Raw genomic sequence first — 17,239 nt, 5'->3', positions numbered from 1 at the left:
CAGCACATCTTCCGAAACTTCGGTATCCCAGAGGACGTTGTCTCCGATCGAGGACCCCAATTCATCTCCCGTGTCTGGAGGGCCTTCTTCAACCTTCTGGGAGTGACCGTCAGCCTCACTTCGGGGTATCATCCCCAGTCAAACGGCCAGACTGAGCGGAAGATCCAGGAGATAGGGAGATACCTGCGGTCATACTGCCACGATCATCAGGACTGTTGGAGTCGTTACCTGCCCTGGGCCGAGTATGCACAGAACTCCCTCCGACAAACCACCACCGGACTCACCCCATTCCAGTGCATACTCGGCTACCAACCCCCACTCTTCCCCTGGTCAGGAGAACCATCAGACGTCCCAGCAGTCCACCATTGGTTCCAGACGAGCGAGAGAGTCTGGGACTCAGCTCATACTCACCTCCAGCGGGCTGTTCGGAGACACCAGAACCAGGCCAACCTTCGCCGCGCCGACACCCCTCACTACCTTCCCGGACAACTGGTCTGGCTCTCCACCCGGGACATCCGTCTCCGACAGCCCTGTCGGAAGCTGAGTCCCAGATACATCGGACCTTTCGCGATACAGAGGCAGATCAACCCCGTTACCTACCGGCTGGCCCTTCCCGCTCACTACCGCATCGCACCCACCTTCCATGTTTCCCTGCTGAAGCCCTACACTAACCCTCTCTCTCCTTCTTCCCCAGGGTCTGGTGCTGCGGAGGTGCCCCCTCCTCCTGCAGATCCCGAAGACGATAACATCTATCGAGTCCATGAGATCCTCGACTCCCAACGACGGGGCGGCCGCTTGGAATATCTCGTGGACTGGGAGGGATTCGGTGCTGAGGAGAGATGTTGGGTCAACCGGGAGGACATTCTGGACCCCTCATTACTCCAGGACTTTCACACCACCCACCCAGATCGTCCAGCGCCCCGGAGCCGTGGTCGTCCCCGTCGTCGGTCCCGTCCGCCAGCTGGAGCTGGCCGTGGGGGGGGGGTACTGTCACGGATCCATCTGCGTCAGCACCAGACACCTTCACTCCGCCCACTCGTTCCAGCTCCCCAGCCTTCTAATCACCGTCACCTGCCCGCATCAATCACCGGCCCAATCATCCTCCCTTTATAAACTCACTCCTCACAGTCACTCACCGTCTGGTCTCGTCGATACTACGGCTACAGACTCCTGCTACTCTTACTGCTACGATAAGGATTACTTACCCGCTTGCATCAGCCCCGTCTGCCTCTCATCTGCTCCTGGTTCCCGGTCTCCACCTGTTCATCCGTCTGCTGCTTCCACTCTCCGTCTCTCCGTCCTGCACAAGATAAGATATACTTCATCAGACTGTTTCCCGCTGCATCCCCGAACTTTCTCCATTACATACTCACCTGTTGTTTACCCTACCACCTGTTCAATAAACCTGGTTACTCTCATCCATCTGCGTCCTTCTAGTCGGTGACACCTGAATAGCTGGTTTTTATGGAGGACAGTGAAGAGGAAGAGGGTGCAAATCAAACAGCTCATTCTCAGACTACACAGCAAACAGCTTAAGTTTTTAGTGCTTTGTTTGAGGTTTTTAGTGGTCTGTCCTATCTATTATCTACATATAATAGATAGAACAGAACAAGAAAGGCAATTAATAATTTGTCATTGCGTTACTGCATTATGATATGAAAGGCTCAGTACAGTGTGGCACAAAACGCTTATGCGCATCTCGAGTGGAGAATGATGTGCTTAAAGCCACATGGAGTGGCCTCAAACGGTTTGGCCGTGGCGAGGAAACGAAATTATGGTGAGAAACGTAAAACAGGAAGTGTGTTATAACGTCTTTATACATTAACTGATCTTCATAAAACTTCAGCTGTGTATTCGTTGTAAGGGGCCGATCACATGGATGTGACTATTGTGAGTCAAAATTATAGCGCCACCAACTGGCAGCAGGAAGTGTGTCGCTTTCAAAATGCTTTGAAATCAACCTCTTATTTTTACCCGATTTGCTTCAAACTTCTTCTGTATAATGTAAACAGACGCCAGATAAAGACCTGTGAATGGATTCTTGATATCTTTGATACTGTTGCCGTGGCAACGCATCAAACTTTGAAATTCTTTTAGGATGCTTTTGAGACTCTTAGCATGCTTGAAATTGCATGAAACTCAACAGACACATCACATTTATTAGCCAGTAGACATGTGCAAAGTTTCAGAAACAGGCGTGGTGAGGGCTCAGTAGCGCCACCTTTTGACAAAAGTGGGGTTGTTAGTTTTATCTACAGTTACAAAAATCGGTATGTATATTGTACTCCTCGTGCCGGACAACTTTCTAATTGACACTCATTAGCTAGGACCCACAGAAAGTCAGATATCTTTGTTTGAATGTAGAGAAAATCTTAGAATTTTGCCAGTCTCTCAGTGTCTCTCTGTGTGAGTGAGAGGAGGGGCGCCTGTCAGGTTAATTTTAACCCTTTATTTGCTGTGAGCGACTTCTCTGGCATTTTCGGGGGCCTTAACATCCTCTAAAACTCTTGAAACTTTGCACACGGTTCAGAACCCATGGCCATCAGGGCCGGGCTGAAGCTGGTCATCGGGCGTGGCAGGGCGGCTCGACAGCGCCCCCTGGACTGGGATTCGAACATTTGTCCATAAATCAAACACACTTGCATGAATTAATATGAAACTCGGTACAATTATAGATCACATCAGGCCAAACAACTTTCGTGCTCTAAGTTTTACGACAATTCAAATGGAAGTTGGGAATTATGGGTTGTTTGAATAGTTGTCCTAGGAGAAATACATCAAATTTCAACGCATGTGTTTACCAATCACAACCAAACTCGGTGTGCATGAAGTCAAGACATTGAGGATGCTCAATTCCGGACGGATTTTTGAAATCTCGAACGGTCTGGCCATGGCGAGGAAATGAATTTTATGACTAAAAAAGGACACATAAAGTGTGTTATAACTTTGCTCATTTTACCTACAGTTACAAAACTTGCCACATATATTGTTCTCGTCAAGCCGATCAACTTTCCAATTTAAAGTCATTCGCTCTGAGCAACAGAACGTCAGATATTGTAGTTTGAATGTATTTATTTCCCCTGCGATTCTCTCTCTCTCTCTCTCTCTCTCTCTCTCTGTGTGTGTGTGTGTGGGTGTGTGTGTCTGTGTGGGGAGGGGAGGGCTGTTGTCTGTGTTTATGTGTGTGTGTGTGTGTGTGTGTGTGTGTGTGTGTGTGGCTGGCTGCGATTTTTCCTACAAGTCCTTGTCTCTAAGTCCTTGTCTTTTTGCATAACAATTTTGTATTTTTTTAAAATGACAAAATAGGCATATAACCCCCATCTTTTAAATGTATAGTGTGCTTTAAATAAAAGTAAGATTGTATTTGTAATTGAAGCTGAATGAATTTAAAATTCATGTGATACATTTCAATATATTTGTTTTCCTTAAGATTTTAAAACACTAACTTCATTCTTATCTGAATTACAAATATTTGTTTCTGTATAAAATAATACTCTGACTAAAAACACATTTGATTTTTCTTTTTGCATTGTTATTTACACGTATTTATGTATGTGTGTGTGTGTGTGTGTGTAAATATATAAAGTGCGGGTTTTTTTTAGATAAAGTAGAATTTCTATAACTATGTGTTGAACTAATAAATCACTCTTGTGTGTGTTAAACACAATCTACTTAATACAGACAACTTCATTATAAAGATAAATAACAAATCCAAAAAATATATGATCATAATCTATGACAAAAAAAGCCATTACAAACTATCCATCCATCTACTTCCGCCCATCCGGGGCCGGGTCGCGGGGGCAGCAGTCTAAGCAGAGATGCCCAGACTTCCCTCTCCCTAGACACCTCCTCCAGCTCTTCTGGGGGGATACCGAGGCGTTCCCAGGCCAGCCGGGAGACATAAGGTGTTTCTCAATGTCAAGGATACTTCCTTGGCAGGACGGGTCCTTCCAAGTCATTTCCTTCAGAGGCTAGGCAAGGGTCCTCTTTAGCGTTCGGAGAACACGTAAATGGAACAGGCTAGCAAGTGCACGTCATTGCGTCATTACATCAGTGAAAGGTCCGCTTCGGCGCTGCAAAAATCATTGTGCTGGTGTACTGCACTGTTTAAATACACTTGACAGTCCTTATTTTGTCTTGTCAGTCCTCATAGAAATAAATAAATAAAGGGATAATGTATAACCAGGCGGTTGTTATAGTGAATACAACCCCGCAAACTCTAAGGGGTCTTGATCAGCCGGTTGTATTCGCTGTATAACCGCCTCGCTATACATTTTCCCACTTATAACATGGCTACCTACCAAATAAATCAATAATTTGACACAAAATATTGATTTAAAAAGGAGTTTATTCATTCAAAAACGATTATATTACCGGAGTTAACAGAACTACGTCCATATAGCAACATGATCTAACGTTAGCTGTTAAAACACATGCAATTGTAAAATATGTGACCAACAAAAAAGGCTATGAAGTAAAAATTAAAAAGTTAATCACCATTAAAAGGGAACAGCTTTAAATCCCCTCAGCAAATTTGAGCCAATATGTTAAATAGTTTAACAAACATTAAATAAATGGCTAAACTGAAATTATACTTGCTTACATTTGAAAGCATATTGCCGTTATCACTCCGACTCCGCTAACGGTCGACATTTTTTTATTTTTTGAACAAGATAGCAAAGCTGCGCATAGGATTGTGGGTGATTTAAGAGCGCGAAGGCTACACATATGCATCCTTTCCTGTGTATGGGATATTTTCCGAACGAAGGACTCAGTCCTTGGTTGAAATTCTGAGGATCCTCGACATTGGAACAGTCCTTCGACGGACGTCGATGACGTAGCATCCTCGAAATTCCGGCTTCCGAGGATCCTTCCTTGACATTGAGAAACGCCTATAGTCTCTCCAGCATGTCCTAGGTCTTCCCCGGGGCCTCCGCCCAGTGGGACGTGCCCGGAACACCTCCCCAGGAAGGCGTCCAGGAGGCATCCGGAACAGATGCCCGAGCCACCTCAGCTGACCCCTCTCGATGTGGAGGAGCAGCGGCTCTACTCTGAGCTCCTCCCGAGTGACCGAGCTTCTCACCCTATCTCTAAGGGATCGCCCAGCCACCCTGCAAGGAAAGCTCATTTCAGCCGCCTGTATCCGGGATCTTGTCCTTTCGTTCATGACCCAAAGCTCATGACCATAGGTGAGAGTAGGAACGTAGATTGACTGGTAAATCGAGAGCTTTGCCTTACGGCTCAGCTCCTTCTTCACCACAACAGACCGGTACATCGACCGCATTACTGCTGAAGCTGCACCGATCCGTCTGTCAATCTCCCGTTCCATCCTTCCCTCACTCGTGAACAAAACCCCAAGGTACTTAAACTCCTCCACTTGAGGAAGGATCTCTCCACCAACCTGAAGTGGGCAAGCCACCCTTTTCCGGCTGAGGACCATGGCCTCGGATTTGGAGGTGCTTATTTATTAGAGTTGAGTCGGATACTCGGCTGAAACGAGTATCCGGTACGGATAAAGCACTTTTGTCGAGTACAAATATTATACGAGTAATACGAGTCAATATCTGTGCTCGGATAAAAAAAAGAAAAAAAAAAGTAATGTTGAAATTAGGGCTGAGCGATATATCAATATAAAGAATATATATTTTAAATGTGATATGTAATTAGAGTTTGCGCTGCACGCCTTGCTCCAAGCAAGCTGCTTAGTGCTGACCCAGAGCTCTCTGCACTGCTCCCCGCGCCCCAGTCACTCCTTTTCCACTTTGCGTGCTTGATTAAAGCATGTTATGTTATAACATGAAATAAAGTCTTTCACCTCAGCAAAACGGACTTTGTCCTGTCAGCCGTTATACTGTAACGTTAGTCGTAGCGCACACTCAATTGCACGCGCAAATGCGGCGGCGCGCGCTGGATCGCCTCACTGTATATAAAGTGCAAAAGAAACAACGAGCATGCAACACTGTTGCGTTGTAAATAACACGAAATAAAAACAAAGCAGGTATGATTTTAATTCTATTCACCAGGAGCAGTTTCAATGTTTCATTAACAGTATTGTCTATTCACCAAGGTAACTGTCATGTCTATATTAACCCCTTAATGCCCCTATTTTTCTTTGTGTTATTTTTTATATTTTTTAAATGAATGTAATGGCTCATACCAACGTTGTATTGACAAAATAAATAAACCAATTAATAAATCACAATTACAATTCCAAGGGAATAATCTGCAATTAAGATTTTTGTCATAATCATGCAGGTGAAGAAACCTGTTAATTATTTATTCATTTGATTTTGCAAATGTTCATGTTTCAATAAAACTACGTGTGACATGTCATATTTGGCTTTGACTGAACATTTGCTCTCACTTTGCAGAAAAAATATCGGGATATATTTTGTATATTGAAATTCAGCCTAAATATATTGGGATATGACTATTGGTCCATATCACCCAGCCCTAGTTGAGATGAAAACTCTTGTTCGTTACATTTTACTTCATATTTGCAACCACATGTGTTGTATTCATTGTTGCAAAACTTGTTCTGTAGTTCGTTGTTATCGTGATCAAAACCATTGATCTGAAGCTCAATGCTGATGCTGTCATGTAAATAGTTTTCTTATCAGCAATAAATATAACAATTTCTGATCAACCCATATCAATTGCATGCTTAAAATAACATACCGGTTAAAGCCCCGCCCATTTCAAGACTACCCGACCCACTTCCGGGTTTAGGCCCCGCCCAGTCCGAGTACAGATACAGATACAGATAATTCATATGGTTATACAGATACAGATACAGATAATGCTGTACTCGCTCATCCCTATTATTTATATATTACAAACTATATTAGTGGAAAATACACATTGCTCTTTGTATTGTTGTAAAATACATTCATGAAAAACAAGATAACAAAAATCAAAAAGATACATTATTTTAGATATAGCCATGGCTACTATAAAATTGATATATGTTTTAAATGTATAGCAGAGATGTTAAATGAGGCAGCAACATACAAACTTTCTAGAACAACATGGACCTGAATAGCTGGTTTTTATGGAGGACAGTGAAGAGGAAGAGGGTGCAAATCAAACAGCTCATTCGCAGACTACACAGCAAACAGCTTAAGTTTTTAGTGCTTTGTTTGAGGTTTTTAGTGCTCTGTCCTATCTATTATCTACATATAATAGATAGAACAGAACAAGAAAGGCAATTAATAATCTGTCATTGCGTCACTGCATTATGATATGAAAGGCTCAGTACAGTGTGGCACAAAACGCTTATGCGCATCCCGAGTGGAGAATGATGCGCTTAAAGCCACATGGAGTTACAGCGCACAGCGCATCGAGTCCGCATTGATGCAAGCTCTACAATACACTTCTTTTCGACAGTCAAAGCGGGGGTTACGTTTTTGCACGTCGTACAGAATAACCCTAAAGGCACCAAGGTGGCGGTGCCACCGGATTTATATTAAATATAAACATAGCTGTGAGCAGCGATAAAGGGCCAAAGCCGGCGGTACCACCATCCCGGTGCCTTTAGGTAACTGTGGGCTTTGAGGATAAGGCCGAGGGGGCGTTCCTAGAGACCGTCCAGCCAGAGACCGTCCAGCCAGAGCTTCACCACAACATGCCTGAGCTTCATGCCGAGCCTGCGCTCACCGTCACCGTCAGCCCTGTCGAGCCTGCGCTCACCTCCACCGTCAGCCCTGCCGAGCCTGCGCTCACCGTCAGCCCTGCCGAGCCAGAGACGCTTCACGTCACTTCTGCCGAGCCAGTGTCTAAGGACAAGATGGCCGCCTCCGAGCCAGTGTCTAAGGACAAGATGGCCGCCTCCGAGCCAGTGACTAAAGAAAAGATGGCCGCCTCCGAGCCAGTGTCTAAAGACAAGATGGCCGCCTCCGAGCCAGTGTCTAAAGACAAGATGGCTGCCTCCAAGCCAGTGTCTACAGACAAGATGGCAAATTTAGAGACTGTTTATGTCACTTCTGCCAATTCAGAGACTTTTCACGTCACTGCCTCCAAGCCAGTATCTAAGGACAAGATGGCCGCCTTCGAGCCAGTGTCTATGGACAAGATGGCCGATTCAGAGACTGTTCAAATCACTTCTGCTGATTCAGAGACTGTTCATGTCACTTCCTCCGAGCCAGTGTCTACGGACAAGATGGCCAATTCAGAGACTCTTCATGTTACTTCTGCCAATTCAGAGATTGTTCACATCACCACCTCCAAACCAGTGTCTAAGGACAGGATGGCCGCCTCCGATCCAGTGCCTCCGGACAAGATGGCCGATCCAGTGTCTCAAGATGGCCGATCCAGTGTCTCCTTACAAGATGGCCGATCCAGTGTCTCCGGACAAGATGGCCGATCCAGTGTCTGCTCCTGATCCAGTGTTTGTTTCTGTGTTTGTGTCTGTCTTTGTGACCATTTCTGTTCTAGTGTCTGTTCCTGAGCTGGTGTCTGTTCCTGAGCTGGTGTCTGGTCCCGAGCTGGTGTCTGGTCATGAGGGGTCTTCACCGCCGTGGCCGCCCGAGGGGTCTTCACCGCCGTGGACGACCGAGGGTCCCACAGTTCCGCCCTGGCCACGTGCACAGCCTGCTCTGCCCTGGCCATGCCCACAGTTTGCTTCGCCTTGGACGCCCGAGGGTCCGACAGCTCCGCCCTGGCCTTCGCCTCGTCCAGCTCCGCCCTGGTCTTCGCCTGCACAGCCTACTCAGCCCAGGTCGCCTGCTCAGCCTGCTCCACTCTGGTCGCCTGCTCGGCCTGCTCCGCTCTGGTCGCCTGCTAAGCCTGCTCCGCTCTGGTCGCCTGCTCAGCCTGCTTCGCTCTGGTCGCCTGCTCAGCCTAATACGCTCTGGTCGCCTGCTCCTCTTCTGCTCCACGGACCTGGCCCTCCATCCCACCCCCAGATCCGCCTTCGCTCCACCGCCCACCTGGACAGTTTTGTTTGTTTTGAGCGTCTGGAAGCCGCTCTTTGGGGTGGGGCTATGTGACGATCACCAGTTGGAGTGCCCCAGAGAATCACCAGAGGGCACTCCACATCAGAACTGATCACTCCCACCAGGACTTCGTTTCCCATAATGCCTCATCCCTGTGACTGATTACACACACACCTGCACCTCATCAGACTCTCCATATAAGCCACACTCAAACAAGGACTCTTTGCGAAGTATTACATTGCCTGTAATTTCTGAGCGTTTTTTGACCATTCCTCTGTTCCGTTTATTGACCCTGGTTTGTTTCCTGACTTCTGCCTTTTTTGCTGCCTGCCCTAATTTTCTGCCTGTTAACTGACGACTCTCTGTGCTCACTCTCTGGATACCCTGTTTTGCCGCTCTCTGACCCTTGCCTGTTCTACTACTCTCTAATAAAGCTGCGCATGGATCCCATCTCGTCTACCGTCTCGTAACAGTTATTTAGAAGACGAATGTCGTTATTATTATTATTTGTATTATAATTATACGTAAAAGAAGAGGAATGTATTTTTTATAATTTTGTCAGTCTGAATTATTTTTTGGTCATTGAAAGCCTTTCATTACCGAACCCAGTCCGTGCGCACCTGCCGGGGCTTACCCTGAAACGGCAGGGTAAAGTCCACAGGCTCGCAACTGAAGGAATGCTTACAAATCAAATGCCTTGATAAAGTCTCACAAATTAAACATTGAAGTCCATGTTGCACAAAAATAAATACTGAAGTTTATAATTACTATGTTGTTGTTTTTTACACAGGGTCATAATATATATTTTAGTTTGCCACTGCGTTTTGTGGTCTTAGGAATTTTTCTGCGCATTTGAGCGTGCCGTACACCAACGTCCATATTGATAAATCTCAAAGTCACCGTGGTTTTGGGTGTACGCCAGGTGTACGCTGGAAATTTAGTGTACGCACTTTTGATAAATGAGGGCCAATCAGTTTTAGCTTCTGCCTGCACCTGGTCATCTATAGTGTTTATGTTTCGAATCATTTAATCGATTGATTGATTGAATGATCTGTAAATGACCAAACCGAAATAAATGAAATGTTGGTGTAATTATTTTATGGTTTTTATGCTGTTTATATGTCAGAATATATGATCATGTAATATATATAAATATATTAAAAATAAAAATGTTAGTAAATTAAACTGTACTAAGTTTCTAAGAGATAGGCTACTAAATGAATATGCACAAGAAAGTAAAGTGCATAAGATTGACAAATGCAGTGGATTGATTTGGATGGTATTATAGCTGTTACACATTATACCTTGTAAAAAAAAGTGTTTTTCTGTACTTGGCACAGTCTCCCTAACATTGTCCGGGAATCAGAAACACTCTGTCAGTTTAAATCAAACACATCTCTTTTACCTGGCATTCACATAGAATACATTTCTATTATTCAAATCAATTAAATGATTATTAGGCTGCCGGATTAGGTCAGCCAGAACCGGGGACACTTCCTACAACACTCGATGTACTCGTTACATCATAAGAAGAATGGCATCTATACGCTAATGTTAGTCTTTCAATGTATTCCGAGGTTTACTGAAGTAAGCCAGATCCGGGCCATATCCAGATCAGACACGACACGACCTGGACACGACCACACTGCATCCCTGAAATGCCAGCCTCATCAGCCCTGTGAAGGTCTCAGAGAGGGGCATTGGTCCGCCTGCATGAACAAGACCGGTGAGGGGGATTCCCCAAGAGAGAGTGAGGCACTTGCTCGTCTCCGTCCACTCTGGCATCTTTTGTGAATGCTTCTTTTTGTGCGTCTCAAGTAAAGGGAGAGAGAGAGGGGAGTGCATTGTCATTGTCAGTGAAAACAGCCAGGTAATCCCGCAGGGTGGTGAGATCCATCATGTAGCACTCAGGGCAGCTGCCCTTGTGCAGCTTCTGCGTGGTCAGGCCTCATTGACACGACAGCCATCGGCACTGATCCTCATCAAACTCTTCCCCATGGGCAGTATGGTGGTAGTGGGGAGTGATGGTAATGACAATGGTAATAAATAATAAATGGTTACTTTGTGTACACACGCATACACATACCCACGCTCATACACGCTCACTTACACACTTAGATTGTCAAGTGTTTTCTTCTAGCTGTGAGGTGTCCACACTTAACAAGGACAAGACTTCGGAACACTTAAATCACTCTTGCCACTGCTGGAATTATGGATTTACAAGATTGCTCACTACTGCACTATGTTGGTTTTTTTCTATGTATGTCTGACTGAATAAAAAAAAAAAAAAACTCTTCTCCATACCGGCGTGATGACTCCGACTTCCAACCAGATGGAACTGGATTAATATTCTAAATGTTCTGATCCAATCTAACTTCTGACCTGTAATGCTGCCTGGATCATAATCATACACTGTTCGTTCGTTGGCCAGAGGAGAACTGGCCCCGACTGAGCCTGTGATCTCCCAAATTTTTTTACTCCATTCTGTCACCTGATGGAATTTTGGTTTCTTGACATTGTTTCCTTGGCTTTTCGCTTGCTTAGTTGGGGTCTTTTAATATTCAACAATATTATTGATCTGCCTTACTTCAGGTGGACGATGACGCAATTTTCTTCTAGAAACAAACTTGTTGTATTATTTTCATGTTATCACTGTGAAGCTGCTTTGATATAAGTCTGTATGTTGTGCTGTCTGTATCGCAAAAAGTGTTATATAAATAAAGGTGACTTATGTTGAAGAACCTTATTTTGAATTAAAAATACATCAACTGAATGATTATTTGTTCTTAACAGACATCAGCTATGCAAAATGTAATGCAAATTGGAAAATCATAAACTGACAAAACACAATTAAGTCAAGGTCTCTATAAAGAGGTTTGGTAAAGTGATGTTTGCATTCTGCTGGGACATGTGATGAGTCCGGTGACATCTTCCACTGGTTGTGCTGAACAAAGGAGCTGAATTCCATTTCAAGTTTCAAGTTTATTGTATTTATAAAGCACATTTGAAACAACCTAGGTCGACCAAAGTGCTCTACAAAATATATCTATTAAAATCCATATAAAATAAGAAAACAAAAACAAAAACATAAATCAAACACATAGAAACAACTTTCACAAAACATTGAACGCACAGGAGTACAAATAGGTTTTTAAAAGACTTCTGAACACCGACACTGTGGGGGCGGTTTTAATATGTAAGGGCAATTTGTTCCATAGCCTGGGGCCAGCTACCGCAAAGGCTCTGTCACCCCTACAATGCAGCTTCGACCTGGGTACTCTTAACATTTGATTAGACTGTGATCTGAGCAGTCTAATTGGTCTGTGTTCAGTCACCAGCTCTGTGAGGTATTGAGGAGCCAGATTATTTAGTGCTTTATAAACAAACAACAAAACTTTAAAATCAATACGATACTGGTAGCCAGTGCAGTAAACGTAATGTGGGCGTAATGTGGTCCCGTTTACGAGTGCCTGTGAGCAAGCGGGCGGCTGCATTTTGTATCAGTTGTAGTCGATGGATAGATGATGCAGGTAGTCCTAGATAAAGCGAGTTACAGTAGTCGAGTCGAGATGAGATAAAGGCATGAATTACAATCTCAAAACTGTTCCTACTTAGGAAAGGTTTAACTTTCGCTAATCTCCGGAGGTGGTAAAAACTGCCACGTACAACTGTATTTATTTGTTTATTTAAATTTAGGCCACTATCCAATATAAAACCCAAGTTCTTTGTCGAGGATGTGCGATATGTACTGAGCGAACCCAAGTCAACATTGCTCAGGTCACTTTTCTCTGATGGCCCGAACAGAACTATTTCAGTTTTATCCTCATTCAAGTGGAGAAAGTTTTTGTTGAGCCATAGTTTCAAATTTTTAAGGCAATCCGTCAGTTCATTTAACGCAGATTTGTCGCGTTTAAATGGTATATATAACTGCGTATCATCGGCATAGCAGTGATAGGATACTCCGAAACGTCTAAATATGGAGCCTATAGGCAGGGGCGCAACTACCCAGTTTCAGAGGGGTATGCAGCAACAATTTTAGCACCCCCCCCCCCCCCCAAAAAAAAAAATAATTTAAATAGTAAATGTAATGTAAGTGTGCTATGTAATAACTGAGTAGGAAGAAATGAGAGCTAACAAAAAAAAATAAGTGCAAAATTGTCGTTTATTAACACAATTAAACTATAGCTACTCCACCTTGATGAACCCCCCTAAGAAAACTAAGCTCCATTGTAACAGCAATAGCAGTGTTTCTCACGGGATTTTAGGTAAAACTGTGGTAGGTGGACCCCTGTTTCTCTAGGGGGGTCGGGGGCATGCTCCCCCGTAAGAAAATTTTGTGTTCTGTAATGTTAAATTCAGCAGTCTGGTGCACTTTGAGAGTTCAAAATTAAAAGCTCCAACCCATATTCAGGGTGCAAATTAAACAGAGAAAAATTTGAACCTCTTTTAGTTAGTGTCTGTCTACATTACACTACATAATAATAGTTATAATATTAATCCCATGATAGTAATTGCCATTAAGGCTATTGTAAAACAAATGCACAGAAAAATAAAGGAAACTTTCATAATTAGTTTTGCACTAATTTCTATACTTGAAAGATACTTGCGCATAATGACATATTTCATGGGCCAGTGTGTCAGAAAAAAAAACTAAAGCTGACTTTTTTGACCAATGCATTACACCAGCACAGCGCCGCCAATTAAGCAAAAAACAAAACAAACAACAAACAAACAAATGGGCCGCCGATGCATGAGTTTTGTGGGCCGTTAAGACAAATAAATTAAAAAAAGGAAAAGCACGTCGGCCCAGCGGGAATCTCCCGGTAGTCCCGATGGCCACCGAGATATAGCCTATGCCTGGATGTCACATTTTAAATCCTACCTGTTGGCTTTCAGCAATGCATGCAGTTATTTAGCTGCTGTTGCATCAATTGACATGCCATCTCCTTTTCTCTCTTTATTTTTCTATTTTTAGCCCCACAGCATTTTGTTTTATCCATCTTTTTCGACGACAACTAACTACTCATACCTGCTCGCTCAGCGCTCACGGCGCCCCCGCCCGCTCGCGATATTACCCGCCCCCCTTCTCCATGAGGGCGCCTACTCTAGCCTCGCTGTTAGTCCTCTAAAATTTTATATAACATTGAAGGAATGCAGAAATGATTAGAAACGGACAACGGCAGCTACATATAGAAATACAATATAGCCTATATATATATTTTTTTTTTTATTTTATTTTTTTACCATCGCTTTGGCGCCCCCCATTGTGCTGCGCCCCTATGCGCCGCATATAGCGCATACCCACTTTTTGCGCCACTGCCTATAGGTGTCACGGAACGGGTTGGGAAAAAGGTGTGAGGACTCAAGTGCAAATAATGAGTATTTATTAATAAAATAATAAAACATAAATCAAGAACAAAAACTCCCTCGTGGGGGAAAACTAGAGAGAAAACCGGCAGGATACAAGATACTCTAAAACAAGAAACATGAACCAGGGTAATATGGACAACGAACCAGCACAGTACTGAGAACACAAGGAGATTAAATAGAGAGGCAAACAAAGGAGGCTAACGAACAGACAGTTGGGGCAAATTAACCAATAATGAGATAACAAGATGGGCGGGGTATACAATGACAAGAAAACACATGGTACTAAACAACAAACACCCAAGTGCAGCACAAGACAGGACAGGCATGTGACATTACCCCCTCCCTACGGAGCGGCTACCAGACGCTCCATCAGGTGGGATGGGAGGAGCAAACCAGGGCGGGACGGACCAGGGCGGGAAGGGAGGGACAGACCAGGGCGGGACGGGAGGGACAGACCGCTTAATCCTGGGCGATCCGGGCGAAACAGATAGTCCATTGGCCGGCCAAGGCGAAATACATAGTCCATCAGGCGACCAGGGCGGCCAAGAACCCTCGGGTGGCCAGGGCGGCAAAGAGCCCTCGGGCGGCCAGGGCGGAGCAGACCTTTCGGGTGGCCAGGGCGGTGAAGACCCCTCGGGTGGTGCAGATCTTTCAGGTGGCCAGGGCGGTGAAGACCCCTCGGGTGGCCAGGGTGGTGCAGATCTTTCAGGTGGCCAGGGCGGTGAAGACCCCTCGGGTGGCCAGGGTGGTGCAGATCTTTCAGGTGGCCAGGGTGGTGAAGACCCCTCGGGTGGCAAGGGCGGAGCAGACCTTTCGGGTGGCCAGGGTGTTGAAGACCCCTCGGGTGGCCAGGGTGGTGCAGATCTTTCAGGTGGCCAGGGCGGTGAAGACCCCTCGGGTGGCCAGGGTGGTGCAGATCTTTCAGGTGGCCAGGGCGGTGAAGACTCCTCGGGTGGCCAGGGCGGAGCAGATCTCTCAGGACCAGACACTGGCTCGAGAACAGACACCGGCTCGGGAACAGACACAAGAACAAAAACAGTCACAAAGACAGACACAAACACAGACACACACACTGGGTCCGGAGCCGACATGAGTTCCGGCTGGGGAACAGGCGCTGGCTCTGCCTCCGGCTCGGGAACAGGCGCTGGCTCTGCCTCCGGCTGGGGAACAGGCGCTGGCTCTGCCTCCGGATGGGGAACAGGCGCTGGCTCTGCCTCCGGCTCTGGAACAGGCGCTGGCTCTGCCTCCGGCTCTGGAACAGGCGCTGGCTCTGCCTCCGGCTCGGGAACAGGCGCTGGCTCAGGAACTGACACTAAAACAAACACAGTCAAAAGAACAGACACAAACACAGAAAAAAACGCTGGGTCCTGAACCACCATGAGCTCCGGCTCAGGGACAGGCACCGGCTCAGGGACAGGCACCGGCTCAGGCATAGGTCTCTCCAACGTCTTAATCAGATGCTCCAGATAGTCCCAGCTCAGGGATACAGACGGGACCTGATCAGTCTTTCGTCGGGCAGACGGGACATGAACCGTTTCTCGCTGGGCAAACGGGACGTGAACAGAGTCTCGCTGGGCAGACGGGACGTGAACTGTCTTTCGCTGGGCAGACGGGACGTGAACAATCTCTCTCTGGGCAGACGGGACGTGAACAGTCTCTCGCAAGGCAGACGGAACGTGAACAGTCTCTCGCTGGGCAGACGGGACGTGAACAGTCTCTCGCTGGGCAGACGGGACGTGGGTAGTCTCTCGCTGGGCAGACGGGACGTGGGTAGTCTCTCGCTGGGCAAACGGGATGTGAACAGTCTCTCGCTGGGCACACGGGACGTGGGTAGTCTCTCGCTGGGCAGACGAGCGTTTCCTCCTCCTTTTCCGTCCGTGACGATGAGAAGTTGGTTTTGAGCTGTCCCTCACTGGCCCAGGATCGAAGGGGGGCCAGGATGGAGAGTGGTGTTGAACCTCCTCTCTACCACCTCCTCCTCCTCCTCCTCCTCTACGACCTCCCCGAATCCCACGAAAAATAACAAGGCGGGTCCCCTGAAAATCTCTCCTCTCCCGCTCAGTGGCTGGGGAAGAGAAGTTTGAAACCATACCGCTGGATATAGGTTTTGGCAAAATCCTTCTGTCATGACAGATCGTTGAGAATTGGGTCGATCCAAATGTAGCAATAATATGGTCCGGGCAATCCAAGTCATCGTCATCCATGCAAGCGTCATAATCCCAACAATCAGAAACATCGTCACCCATCATGCTGAGTCCTCAGATGGCTGGTTCGTTCTGTCACGGAACGGGTTGGGAAAAAGGTGTGAGGACTCAAGTGCAAATAATGAGTATTTATTAAGAAAATAATAAAACATAAATCAAGAACAAAAACTCCCTCGTGGGGGAAAACTAGAGAGAAAACCGGCAGGATACAAGATACTTTAAAACAAGAAACATGAACCAGGGTAATATGGACAACGAACCAGCACAGTACTGAGAACACAAGGAGATTAAATAGAGAGGCAAACAAAGGAGGCTAACGAACAGACAGTTGGGGCAAATGAACCAATAATGAGATAACAAGATGGGCGGGGTATACAATGACAAGAAAACACATGGTACTAAACAACAAACACCCAAGTGCAGCACAAGACAGGACAGGCATGTGACAATAGGTAGTATATATAGAGAGAACAGCAGCGGTGCTAGCGTTGAACCCTGAGGGACACCAAATGTAACCTGTGCTACAGTGGAAGAGTGATTCCCTATATTTACGTAGAATTTTCTGTTGGACAAGAATGACCGGAACCAGTCAAGTACGGTGCCTCTTAAACCAATGCATTGCTCCAGACGAGACAGAAGAACATCATGATCAACAAAGTAAAACGTAGAACTAAGATCTAGCATTATTAAAGCTACGATGTTACCAGCGTCAGTGGACATTAAAATATC

This window comes from Pimephales promelas, chromosome 18 (genome assembly GCF_988280905.1).
Source record: "Pimephales promelas chromosome 18, fPimPro1.hap1.1, whole genome shotgun sequence".
NCBI lineage: Eukaryota > Metazoa > Chordata > Actinopteri > Cypriniformes > Leuciscidae > Pimephales > Pimephales promelas.
Note: the sequence above shows the minus strand (reverse complement) of the source record.